General features: G+C 38.7%; 2 pseudogenes; both read right to left on the bottom strand.

Moving 5' to 3' along the window:
* Positions 1-9462: 9462 nt before the first annotated feature.
* LOC121789045 lies at positions 9463-11945 on the bottom strand (annotated as a pseudogene).
* Positions 11946-12601: 656 nt separating this feature from the next.
* LOC121789047 lies at positions 12602-14519 on the bottom strand (annotated as a pseudogene).
* Between the last annotated feature and the right edge of the window lie 58 nt (positions 14520-14577).

The raw sequence follows: 14577 nt of genomic DNA, 5'->3' as shown, positions 1-14577 counted from the left end.
AGTTATTTGCTGTTTTTTGATTATTCGAAAAGCCTCGAATCGTTACACATGTAGTTAAAGAATGCTCTTAGTCCTTAAGAGATGAAGGATATTTTTGTAGGAAAAAGATCAAAGAGTACAAGAATATGTTCAGTGACAACAATGTTTGTTTTTGTTTTATCGTTTTACTATAGTATCAAATTTTAGTTTGAATGTTTTACTTTTCTATTCAAACTTTGTGACTTGGATTATTCAAAAAGAGGGCAAGAAAAGTTGCATTAGTTTTGATACATTGAATAACTACTATACATGTTGCTCACTGCTTACGTATGTTGGTAAATTATTCTATATATGTTTGCAAATTAATCTACTACTACTATAATTGCAACCTAGCTTCACAAAATTAAGTTTAGAAAATAAATATTTTGATTGATATTATGTATCATACTATAAATGATAATAATGGAATACATAAACTAATTCCATGTCACGACCACAACTCTTTAGTGATAATGGACGCAGCTATATCGTGACTACACAAATAATAATATGAAAGAAAGGGCAAACGTGATAAGTCAAAGTCAAAACATCACTTTCGAAGGAGAAAAATGGTACAAGGTCGAATTAAGGTCAGAGTACATTAACTAGGTTCTTAAATTCCTAGTACAAAGTCTTAGTGCAGCGGAAGAGAAACAAGACAAAGTAGCATGTGTGAAGACACACTACTTTGGGCTACCTAACTACTTATTAATACCATATTCCCAACACCTTCGCCTCCTCATTCAGGCTCAACTTGCACATTAAAAAAGAAACATGCAGCTGAATACTTTAATATACTCAGTGGACATAGTGCCAAAATATAAGTTTAATTTAAATTTGTCAACCACAGTTGAGTGAACATGAGGTTTTATTTAAAAGGCCGAGTCACTAAAATTTCCTTTCGTTTCATAAGTGTGGGTGGAAAGGGGAAACAAAAAAATAAGCCCAAGTGTGAAATTGCTGGTAGGAAGGCAACATTTACCGCCATGACTTGTATGCTACTGTTATGTGCTCTAAAGTTTGAGAGGAATTAGGTTTTGTTTCTCTGTTTTAACTCAACACTGAAAAAAAATACAAAAGCATGCTTGAGATTTGCATTCTACTGCCTTCCACTATTTCCATTATACTATGCTCGAGGTTTTAGTTATTACATGATGACATTTTAACTTGGAAGAGGATGGAGGTGTATTACCTCTTGAAGTCGTTACTGCCTTGAATTCTGCTCCTAGAACATCAAGCTCTCTAACTATCTCTAAATTTGCTGAATTTTTGGGGTGTGTGGGAAGGGATCCGAAGGTTGTATGGAGGGGTTTTTATAGGAGGACTTTGGTGAATCAAATGGCTGATATTGTCGTTTTGTCTCCACCTGAAGCATATCTCTTTAGTTGATTCACTTGGAGGACTAAGTTTTGGTGTTACTTGTAGTACTATGCACTTTGCCATTCATTTCTTCTTGTTCCTACATGACTACCTAGTACAACACCTTACAAGTCATTTTAATTGATCTTGTTTGTTTGTGGCTGGTACATAAGCATGGATGTAGGATTTGACTTTACTTTCTTGGAGAGTCTTTGGTTTCTCATGCTAAAGGAGGGTTGTCCTTTGCTCCTAGTGTAGTTTTCTTTAATTTCTTGTGTCTTTACTCATTAACTCTCGTTTGTCTCTTGTAGGTTGGGGAAAAGGCTCGGCTGCCCCTTTAGCTACCGCGGGACGTGGGCTTGCTGCCCGACGGCCGATTGGATGGGCTATGGTGGAGGTGCGGTTTGGGCTCGGGAGAAGGAGGCCCAAAGTAGCTAATTGAAGCTTTTAGTTTCTTGGCTCATTATTGAACATTTTTTTGTAATAGTAGTATTCCGTTTAGCTCAAATGTATTATTCAACAATTGTACGCACATTTTAGTTCGGGAGGGAGAAACTTCATATTCTTGTACAAGGTCCCCATATTTCAATAACATACATTTGCTTGTTTAGCTTGTTTGAGTATTTTCTAAATTTTGTTTGCGAACTAATAACATTAAGTTTCAACAAAGGCTCGAGTTCCATTTATTTCCACAAACAAGAGGGTGATACATCGCTAGTTCGACACTAACATAGTGAAGAAGGTACAAAAGAAAGGGCGGGTATTACATTCCACGTACCGCCAAATTAAATTTGCGATTTTCGCTAAATTTGCGATTTTCGCATCTTTTCTCGGTTGGAATTAGGGATGTAAGTACACTTCAGATACGTGGGATGACTTGAATAAGACACTAATTCATTATGGGTTTAGGATTAAAATTTATATTCCAATAAAATTTCAATACAATTAGTCAATTAGACACATTAAGACTGACTCGGAATTCAATAGATTGACATGATGAGTTGGCCATAACTCAAAAGTACAATTATTATCTATTTTTTCGTCCTTGTTTGGTAACTAATTAACACTTTAGTAATAATATTTGTAAAATACTCAGTTACATAGACATGAAAATTAATTAACACTCTAATTTAATTTATTACTATACACACATATGCGAATTATTTTTTATTAATATAATTTGGTAATAAACAAAAAAATAAATATTTTAAAAAAAAAAATAAAAAAGATTCTGAATTTTAAATTGCTTTAAATTTTTTCTGAATCTATACATATCTAATGGAGTAGTCGTAAAACTTGCCTAGAAATTACCATAAAGCCCTTTTTGGAGGGCAACTGATAACAATAATTGTATTTACTTTTTTTTAAAATTTTTATACTCTGTTGCATTCTTTGAGAGAAAGTGATAAAGAGACCGAGAGAGAAAGAGAGAGGGGACAAACATCATTGGACAAAAATAAGACAGATATTATTGGACAAAAAATTAGCCTAATAAAATAGTGACTTCTCACAGAAGATTAAACATCTATATAAAACACACCATTAATTGAATCTACGCATTTGTGGACTGATTTTCTGATTTTTTTTTTTATTTTTGATTGCAGCATAGCAGAGCTCTTTGAATTCGGCGACAGCTCCGGCAACGAGTGACGACGGCGGCAAAGCTGAGGGAGGAGGGGTGGCGGCGGCAAGGCAGTGGTTGGCCGAGAGAAAGTGAGGTATCCGGAGCGAGAGAGATGGGGAGAAAAGGTGAGAAGACGAAAAAGAAGAGGAAGGAGAGAGAGAAGAACGACGATGGTGGCGGCTGCCAGGCAACCACGTCGTCCATCTCCAGATTAATTCAAATATCCAATCTTTACCCGCCGCGGGGGAAGAAGAAAAAGGAGTGGAAAGAGAAAGAGAGAAGCTGACGCCGACCACGCCGCTGTGCAAGCGGGGCAGCGAGGCTGCGCTGTAGGTGAGGTGGCGAGACGGCTGGTGAGTGTGGCTAGGGTTGCAGAACCAAAAACTCCTCCCAGTGAGGCTGGCATCTGTCGTTCAAGGGAGAGAGGGAGAAAGATTGAGGCGCAACATTCATCTAGGGTTTAAAGAAATAGTTATTGTATTTAATTGGGCTTTAATTTAGGCTTTAATTGTATGATATGGAGTAGTTTAGATTTTATAAATTTTATGTAGTGGAGTAGTATAGAATTTATATTTAATGTTTTTTAATTTAAATCGAACTTTATAGTTGCAAGCAAAGTTGCAACTTGCAACCATATTCAAAAGGCTACAATCAAAAAATATTTGCAATCAAAGTTTTAATATGTTGATCTTTCTCAAAAATATCAGCATAGATCATATAGTCTATGTTTCTATACCCAAAAATATCGGGTGTTGCATCCCATATTAGTTTTATTTTTTATTTTTATTTTTTATTTTTTATTTTTTATTTTTTATTATTTCATTACGAAGAATGATAAATTTTTTCCATCTTAAATTTGTGGAGTACTATGCTTCTTTTAATCATATTTGCATTATAATGAACATTATATACATTGGTATAATTTTTTTGAATAAGTATTCTGCATGATTAAAATATTTGCTAACGTAGTTTAACTAAGTTTCTTTTAAAATCTCCCCATTAATAATTGTGTTGATGTCATGAATTTAGCTCTTTTGCTTGACATCCAATCAATTTTAACCATATTAACCTCTTCCACTTTTTTTAGTTATAGTTTAATTACTTATTCTGACTCTTACAACAATGACAATGAAAAATCAAAGTACAAAGAATAGAGTGTGCAAATGAATATTCATGTGCGAAATCATGAAAATTTATCCCACATTCTTGCACTACAATATCCACTTTTATTTTCTTACGGTGATGATGGTTATAGAGAAGATATTGGGTTTTTCAATTGTATTGATTTTTTTATTTTAATTCTTATTCACTGAACTCATAAAATAAATATTTATAAAATTCTGGACTTTGCAGGCATGCAATGGGGGCGGACTATAGTCCGGACTATGTATAGTCTGGAATATAGTTCGTCATTGCGGGCACCTGGACTGTAACCCGCCATTGCATGCACCTAGACTACAGCTCGGACTATGGTTTTCTAATTTTTTATTTATTTTTGTTTTTATTCACATTTTCCATTCTATAAATACACCATATTATCTTCATTCCTCACGCCTTCCAATCTCTTTCCCCAACTCACTTCCCATCGAAAAAAATTGTTCATGTAACCGTTGAAATTGTATATTTAGTATTGCACGTTGTACTTTTTAAACTTTTTAATAAAACGAAGTTTTCCATATTTGTGGTCTTAAATTTATGTATATTGAAAATCTAAGTTGTGTTAGTAATTTTTGTTTTTTTTCACAAATTACAAATATATTAAATTTTATTTTGAATAGGAAATTTTATTTTAGATTAGGACTAGAGGATCATTCTTCTTTTTTAATAAAAAAAATACCCCCTTCGTCCCCGATTAATTGTCACTCTTTGATCGGGCACGAATTTTAAGAAATGTAAAGAAAAGTTTGTTGAAAAAGTTAGTGGAATGTGAGACCCACTTTTTTTATTTATTTTATAATAAAATGCGAGTGAAATGAGTTAGTGGAATGTGAGACCTACTTACCATTTATGGTAAAAATGAAGTGTGACAATTATTGAGGGACGGAATGAAATGGAAAAGAGTGACAATTAATCGGGGACGGATGGAGTATATAATTATAATTTTTTTAATTATATACAATTTATATTCATTAGCTGAAATTTTCTTTGGTCCGTGCATAGCACGGATATTAACACTAGTTTGTTGAAAATCGGAGTTGGATATCGATGATTAAATAGCTGAAAAACTCATGGGATGCTGGTAAAAAGCATCGCAGTTCTATTGGGCTTACAGTTATAGATGTTTTTGTAAGTTTGGGCTTTTCTTATTTAATTGGACTCGATGCTACATAAGTGGACCTCCTTAAATGGATCTGAGATTAAAATTAGTACTATTAGTATTTGACATGCATGACATAATACAAAATTAATAAATTATACTAGTACATACTTAAATTGAATTATATTTATTATAATGGATATGAATTAAACATAAATATATATGATATATAATAATTATATTTAAAAACTGGTTTGATATTTAAATAGAATATTCTACTACAATGAGATGTACAATTGACTAGTCGAGATGCATGTAAAATTTATATCCCATATTTCACGTGAGCAAATACATTTCTCATTCAGGGTATATTAGTAGTATTATAGTTTATGCATTTAGCTTGATTTTAATAGTTAAATCTATTTTTAACATGATAACTTATAGTTTTGTTTAGTTCAGGCAATCATTTAATTATGTTTTGTACAATTAAGTTCAATTTTTTAATAGATTAAAATTTTCTACTATTACGTTATTAATTTTATATAAAAATTAAAATTCATCTTTTTTCTTATTCACTTATTTTAAATGATAGAAAATGAATAAATCAGGCTTTATGATTAGAAAAAACAACAACAACAAAATAATAATAATAATAATAATAATAATAATAATAATAATTGTAATGGCTATTATTAAAAAATTTATTTTCTTGCTGTAATTTTATAAAACAATTATTTTATTTGATTTGAGTTTATCTGTAAATTTGTTCTAAAATGTTGTTTTGTCTATCATTCTTTAAATTTTAATGTCTATTATAATTAACTTTTTATCTACTGTTTTTTGTCCGATCAATTGAATCATGAACTCATATTTCGTCGTTTTGCTCGTAAGTCTGATCCGTATTAAACATTGGAGCAAATGATATGTGCAACTTGCACTAAGAGAGGTTCGAGTTTTGACTTTTTGCAGAAAGGCTTCAAAGTTAATGCTTGCTACCATCTTTACTCCTCATATTAATTATATCATCAAGTTGAAGCTATTCAGTCATTTAATGGCAAAGAATCTACTTTGAGTATTAAGCTGTTTTTTGTTCATGGAGAAACCTAAAAAGATGATCGAGTCAACGAGCATTTTATCAACTAAAATTCGACTAAAGTCTTTATTGTGCCCAACCTAATTATAAAAGGTCTCGACTTTGTTCTGAATAGAAATGTCTGATTGATCAGTTTATTTGTAATTAATATGTGTTGCGAAAATATACGCAAAAAACATTGCTCGTGAAAATCTTGGAAAAATAATTTCAAATTAATCTACAGTGGTAATAAGTTTGAATTACGGCTATCAAAAGTATTGATACTAGGCTTGTGAAAGTTACTTTTAAAAGACTCGATTAGAAATTAGAGAACAAACAAAGGTAGCTAGCTAGCTGTATTCGCCTATCTGAACAAGCAAAAGTGGTTTCTTGTAGTTATAAATGCTTGGATTTGATGTCAGTATCATCAAAATAAACAAACAATAAATCATTTGCAATCATAAATCTCTAAGTGATGATGGCTACGAGAAGGCTCTGCATTTTGCTGGCCTTTGTTATGTTATTTATTTCCTTGGAAGTAAGTAGCATTCTCGCCCAAAACAGTGGCAATGCGAGTAATGGGGGAGGCAGGAATGGAAATGCTAATGGCAACGGGAACGCCGGAGGCAACAACGGTAACATAGACGGGAACGGGAATGCTGGAGGCACAAACGGAAATGCTAACGGCAACGGGAACGCTGGAGGACGCAACGGCAATGCAGATGGCAACGGAAATGGCGGAGGCAAAAACGGAAACACTAATGGTAACGTTAATGATGGAGGCAAAAGCGGAAACGCTAATGGGAACGGAAATGGTGGTGGCAAAAACGGAAACGGTAATGGCAACGGGAATGATGGGGGCAAAAATGGAAATGCAAATGGGAACGTAAACGATGGAGGCAAAAATGGAAACGCTAATGGCAACGCAAACGGCGGGGGCAAAAACGGAAATGCAAATGGCAATGGAAATGATGGAGGCAAAAGCGGAAACGCTAATGGGAACGGAAATGGTGGTGGCAAAAACGGAAACGTTAATGGCAACGGGAATGATGGGGGCAAAAATGGAAATGCAAACGGGAACAGAAACGATGGAGGCAAAAATGGAAACGCTAATGGCAACGCAAACGGCGGGGGCAAAAACGGAAATGCAAATGGCAATGGAAATGATGGAGGCAAAAGCGGAAACGCTAATGGGAACGGAAATGGTGGTGGCAAAAACGGAAACGGTAATGGCAACGGGAATGATGGGGCAAAAATGGAAATGCAAATGGGAACGTAAACGATGGAGGCAAAAATGGAAACGCTAATGGCAACGCAAACGGCGGGGCAAAAACGGAAATGCAAATGGCAATGGAAATGATGGAGGCAAAAGCGGAAACGCTAATGGGAACGGAAATGGTGGTGGCAAAAACGGAAACGTTAATGGCAACGGGAATGATGGGGGCAAAAATGGAAATGCAAACGGGAACAGAAACGATGGAGGCAAAAATGGAAACGCTAATGGCAACGCAAACGGCGGGGGCAAAAACGGAAATGCAAATGGCAATGGAAATGATGGAGGCAAAAGCGGAAACGCTAATGGGAACGGAAATGGTGGTGGCAAAAACGGAAATGCCAATGGCAACGGAAACGATGGAGGCAAAAACGGGAATGCTAATGGCAACGGGAATGATGGGGGCAAAAATGGAAACGCAAACGGGAATGGGAATGATGGAGGCAAAAACGGAAATGCTAATGGCAACGGAAACGGTGGGGGCAAAAATGGAAATGCAAATGGAAATGGAAATGGAAATGATGGAGGCAAAAACGGAAACGCTAACGGCAACGGAAATGGTGGGGGCAGCAACGGTAATGCAAACGGGAACGGGAACGGCGGAGGCAGCAATGGAAATGGTAATGGAAATGGCAATGCAGGAGGCAACAACGGCAACGGAAATGGGAACGGAAACAGCGGAGGCAACAATGGGAACGGGAATGGGAACGGAAACAGCGGAGGCAACAACGGCAATGGCAACGGAAACAGCGATAGCAATGCAAGCAACGGAGTTAAACAAAAGAGGCCTCCATACGACGCGGCTTCGACAAACTATGTTGTAGTAACCCCACTGCCAAACACAGGGCAAGAAAGATCTTTATGCCAAGCAAGGGGAAAATGCCTCTACAAGATCCTCACCTGCCCTGCTGAGTGCCCACAGAGGAAGCCGAAGAAGAACAAGAAGAACAAGGGATGCTTCGTCGATTGCAGCAGCAAATGTGAAGCCACCTGCAAATGTAAGTTTGTTTTTTATATTGTCCACTTTAGGCTAGGAAAGTAGTCCTTATGCAACTTTTGTTATGGCAGGGAGAAGGCCTAAGTGCAATGGCTACGGCTCCCTATGCTACGACCCACGCTTCGTGGGAGGGGATGGAGTAATGTTCTACTTCCACGGATCCAAAGGCAGCGACTACGCCATTGTATCGGACGAGAATCTCCACATCAACGCTCACCTCATCGGGACCAGGCCGCAGGGGAGGACTCGTGACTACACTTGGGTTCAAGCCCTCTCCGTCATGTTTGATTCCCACACATTGGTCATAGCAGCCAAGAAACTCTCACATTGGAGTGACAGCGTCGATGCGATTTTATTCAAGTGGAACGGCACCCCCATTAGCATCCCCAGAGACGGGGAGGCCGAATGGAGGGCGGACACAGTAGAAAGAGTTGTTACGGTTGAGAGGACGGATGATGTCAACACGGTGAGAGTGAGCGTGACAGGGCTCGTGGAGTTGGACATAAGGGCGGTCCCCATCGGAGAAGAGGAGAACCGGGTTCACAACTATCAGTTACCCAACGACGATGCATACGCTCATCTGGAGACACAGTTCAAGTTGTTGGATCTGTCGGAGGGAGTTGAGGGAATTCTCGGGAAGACGTACAGGCCGGGATACGTGAGCCCGGCCAAGAGAGGAGTGCCGATGCCAATGGTCGGAGGAGAAGATGACTACTTCACGCCCTCGCTCTATTCGCCTTCCTGCAAGGTTTGCATATTCCAGAGGCCTTCATCCGATGCTGTTGCAGTAGCCTGATTTTTTAAACGTATATATATAATCATCATGTATCAATAAATCAAAATGTATTATCATCCATTTCGCTTAAGAAATTGTAAGTTCATTTTTATTATATTCATAACATAATTTGAAGTTTATGATGTCCACTAGTCCAATATTTATCAAGTACCAATTGTTATCAATGACTTAATATACTGAATCAGAGCATCCAAATTGGTATAAGAGGAACCTCCTCTTTGAACAGCCTTCTTAGCCATTTTGGCCATTCCATCTGCCCTTTCCAAAAACTCATCCTTCCTCACTTCCATAACCTCCCTAACCGCCTTCTCAATAATCAATCTATCACAAATATCTTTAATGTCAAGACCTATCTTCCACACCTCACTCACAAACCTACTATTAATAGTTTGATCACCAAAATAAGGCCAGCATATCATCGGCACACCAGCAACAATGCTCTCTAGAGTCGAGTTCCATCCACTGTGTGTCAAAAATGCCCCCACCGAGGGGTGGTTGAGAACCTCCTCCTGCGGGGCCCACTTCACCATGTAACCCTTTTCCTTAGTGCCCTCTATCAATTCCGCGGGAATTTGACCGCCCCCATCTTCTCCGGTGATAAAATCCGAGCGAATCACCCACAAGAATTTGTGAGAACTATTGACCAAACCATGCCAGAACTCCATCAACTGCTCTCTCGTAACAACTGTTATGCTCCCAAAGCTCACATAGATCACCGACCTCACCGGCTGAGCGTTCAGCCAATCAATGCAGCTCCGATCTTCCGCCCATAAATTGCCAGCCACAATCGAGGCCTCGGATTTCTTCTCTATGATCCTGGATTTCTGGTGCTCGTGGATCGGACCAATAGAGTAGATTCTTGGCAAATCTTCGAGCATAGCTGATAAAATGGGCCCCTCTAAATCTTCGAAAGTGTTGAATATGACTGCTTGTGCACGTACTATTTGCCTCGTTGTGGCTGCTAAGCTCTGAAGAAGACGGTCATTTGCGTCGTCGGTGCGGAAGAAGGTCGGCAGGTCCCTGCGTCGGAGGAATCCTTCCATTCCCGGTAAGCCTTTCACTAATCCATCCATCGATTTCCCTGCTGTTAAAGAAGGCTGCAGTTAGCAAACTGGAGGTGCTTGCAATGCTGAGCTGAATGAAGATGATCCAAGTCACTGCCATGTGAGCAAGCTTGGAGCACGAGATAGAGTCAAGATTGTATCACTGCCAGCTGGTGAAGATCAGAGAGATGCTGGGGTCTTGCCCAACAAAAATGAGGACCACATGTGTAGTCGGAGAGACATAGTTGTTAAAGCATTGATGAAGAAGAAAGCTTAGTGATTTTGTTATGATTAGTGTCTGTAATCGCGGTTTGTACAAGATTAGTGAAGTGTTCTAGATCCTTCCTAGTCTGGATATAAATTCAGTTTGTATGTTACATTATCATCCATCAATGAAACAGTAAAATTATCCAATTGCAGAGATTATCAAATGTCTTGTTCTACTTTCTTCTTCATGTCTTTGCTTGATTGTTTTCACATGCACCATCAAAGAAACAATTTTTCGAACTTTACAAAAAGTGTTCATGTTATAGATGAAATAAGTGACAATGTTATATATTCCCCTGTTTGCTAGTATCTACTTGCTCACTAGATTCTTTTTTATTTTGGTGTCCACCAAAGCTATTTACAAGCAATATTTCAATCGCCTTTTTAAAATCACTCTCTTACTTTTCGACTCGCAATAAAACTCATATTATCATTAACAAAGTTATTTTCATGTACAAAATGAGTAGTTATTCTTTCACGCACATATACAAAATGAAGTTCCTACCAAAAAAATTTTTTGCGTCCACCACTTAATGTGGGGTCGGGTCTATTACTAAAAGTAGTAAAAAGTAAGGATGTCAATTAATTGAGGACGGACGAAAATGAAAATTGATGTCAATTAATGGGGGATTGAGGGAGTATTAGTTACGATTACCTTTAATGGGAATTTCTTGAGCTTGAATGAGATCATCAACCTGAAAAAAGGCCCAGGAGTAGGCGGCACTGGGGGTTCGGAAATAGAGCAAGGAAGGCCGTTCTCTTCCGCAAAGTCAGCGGCGAAACTGAAACTGCCGTCGGCGACAAAGCACGTGGCCGGCCTGCGGTGGGGGGACGCGAGGAGGTCTTTGTCGGCCATCATTTTCTTGAAAAGTGGAACCATGTTGTGTATAACAGCGGGACTGACGCCTCCGGCTTGGGCACCAAAGCGGGGGTGGTCGTCGGGGAGTCCGTCGGGGATGATCCGGAAATGGAAGCCGGATAGGCGGCGAAGGTGGCGGGACGGAGGTGTTCTTGAGGAGGAGGCGGTGGCAGAACTCCGACACGATGAAGGTGACGTGGAAGTCGGATAAACAGAAGAGATGAGCAAGATTGAGCATGCTGTTCATGTGCCCCTGCGCTGGATTGGAAAATCACCACGTGCGCCGCAGCTTCACTTCCGATTTAGAACTCATAGTATTTGCAGTTTTGATTATTTAAAAACACTGGAATCATTACTAATGCAGTGAAGAATTCTTGCATTTTATAAAAGGACAATGGCAATTGAGATTTTTTTTTATTTTTTTTTATTAACTATAGTGTTGCATTATTGCATGTAACTGTGGTACCAACTAAAGAAGAATGTGTGTTGACAAAGTTTGTCAAGATGGTGACAATTTCGAGTTTTCGACGATGAATTTTCTGGACATGCATTGGTCATTGATTACCTAAGCAAACATGTAATGGATGCCAGGTTGGCCAGTTTTAAAAATTAAATATTCCATATACGATAAATATAAATAATTTCTATCATTAAATAATGAGAGCATGTATCTCGCATTGGAGGACTGATAACATGTGGGCAACATTCCTATAATAATGGTAGCCTAAAATAATACTAGTACTTTGCATAAGTTCATTTTCATCGTTAGGTTTTTCCGATTAGTTCATTGGCTAGTCTAAAATCCAAATGTTTAGAGTTATAATATGTATAATACCTCAATAATATTTCAATTAGATTAGCTTGCAATTTAAATAGGACATACCTAAAATTCGATGGACTTGACATCGACTTGAGTTTTAACTAGCAATGGGTAAAATATGAGATAAAGAGAAAAAGTGAGTAAAGTAGATAAATAAAGAAAAATAGTAGTGAGAAAGTTTCTATCAATAAAAATAGGACTAACTTTGGTGGACAATCAAAATGGAACATCGAAAAACTTAATACAAAAACTGAGCAAGAGACTGCGAAGTGATGCACGCGGCTTGCCTCCGTTTGGCACAACATTATTGAGCTTTCCATTAGTCTAATCTTTCTGAAGTTATTATCAATGAATTGATATAGTCAATCAAAGCATCCAAATTGGTATATGAGGAACCTCCTCTTTGAACAGCCTTCTTAGCCATTTTGGCCATACCATCCGCCCTTTCCAAAAACACATCCTTCCTAACTTCCATAACCTCCTTAACAGCATTCTCAATAATCAATCTATCACATGTATTTTAATGTCAAGCCCAATCTTCCAAACTTCACTCACGAATCTACTATTAACAGTTTGATCACCAAAATAAGGCCAGCATATCATCGGCACACCGGCAACAATGCTCTCTAGAGTCGAATTCCATCCACTGTGAGTCAAGAATCCACCACTGCAGGGTGGACAAGAACCTCCTCCTGTGGCGCCCACTTCACCATGTAACCCTTTTCTTTAGTACCCTCCATCAATTCCGCCGGAATTTGATCGTCCCCGTCTTCTCCGGTGACGAAATCCGAGCGCATCACCCACAAGAATCTCTGAGAGCTATTGTCCAAACCATGCCAGAACTCCATCAATTGCTCTCTCGTCACAACTGTTATGCTCCCAAAGCTCACATATATCACCGATCTCCGCGGCTGAGCGTTCAACCAATCAATGCTTCTCCGGTCTTCCAGCCATAAATTTCCGGCTACAATTGAGGCCTCGGATTTCTTTTCAATGAGCCTGGATTTCTGGTGCTCGTGGATCGGACCAATCGAGTAGATTCGTGGCAATTCTTCGAGCATGGCTGATAAAATCGGCCACTCTAAATCTTCGAAAGTGTTGAATATGACTGCTTGTGCTCGTACAATTTGTCTCGTCGCTGCAGCTAATCTCTGAAGAAGATGGTCGTTTACATCGTCGGTGTGGAACAAGCTCGGCAAGTCGCGGCGGCGCAGGAATCCCTCCATTCCCGGTATGCCTTTCACTAACCCGTCCTTCGATTTCCCTGCATAATGGAAGAAGTAAAGTTTCAAATTAAAAAAAAGTGATAATGTTACATTCCAAATAAAAGAACCCGCCCTAAAATACTAGCATATCAATATAGAATGTTCTTCCTCCGTTCGAAATAATTAGCTTAGTTTGACGGCGCTCGAATTTTAAGAAACGTAACGAAAAGAGAGTGGAAAAGGTTAGTAAAAGTGTCTCGTACTTTTCTATAGTAGTATTAGTTTTATAATAACATGAATAAGAAAGTTAGTGAAATGTGAAATTCATTATAAAAAATAGTAAAATGCAAATGAGATCATCATTCATGAATAGGAAAAAAATGGCAAATTGAGACGATCAGACGATTAATGGCAGACGGAGTGAGTAGTAATCGGCTTACCTTTAATGGGAATTTCTTGAGCTTGAATGAGATCATAAACTTGAAAAAAAGCCAGAAGTAGGCGGCGCTGGGGGTTCGGAAATACACAAGGGAAGGCCGTTCTCTTCCGCAAACTCAGCGGCGAATCCGAAACTTCCGTCTGCGACGAAGCACGTGCCGGCCGGCGGTGAGGGGAAGCGAGGAGGTTTTCGTCGGACATCATTTTCTTGAAAAGTGGAACCATGATGTTTGTAACTGCGGGAATGATATCGCCGAGTTTGTCACCGAAGCGGGGGTGATCGTCGGGGAGGTCATCGGGGATAGCCCGGAACTGGAAACCGGGATAAGCGGCGAAGGTGGCAGGGACGGAGGTGTTCTTGAGGAGGAGGTGGTGGCTGAACTCCGACACGATGAAGGTGACGTGGAAGTCAGATAAACAGAAGAGATGAGCGAGATTGAGCATGCAATTCATGTCCCTGCGCCGGAAATGGGAATATCACCCCACTTATACTTAATAAGCTTTAGCTGAAGATAGGATTAATATAATTGTCCAATGTCTAGATTGAGG

Source organism: Salvia splendens, unplaced genomic scaffold (genome assembly GCF_004379255.2).
Source record: "Salvia splendens isolate huo1 unplaced genomic scaffold, SspV2 ctg1203, whole genome shotgun sequence".
In the NCBI taxonomy this organism is placed as follows: domain Eukaryota; kingdom Viridiplantae; phylum Streptophyta; class Magnoliopsida; order Lamiales; family Lamiaceae; genus Salvia; species Salvia splendens.
This window is presented reverse-complemented; position numbering and strand designations above follow the sequence as displayed.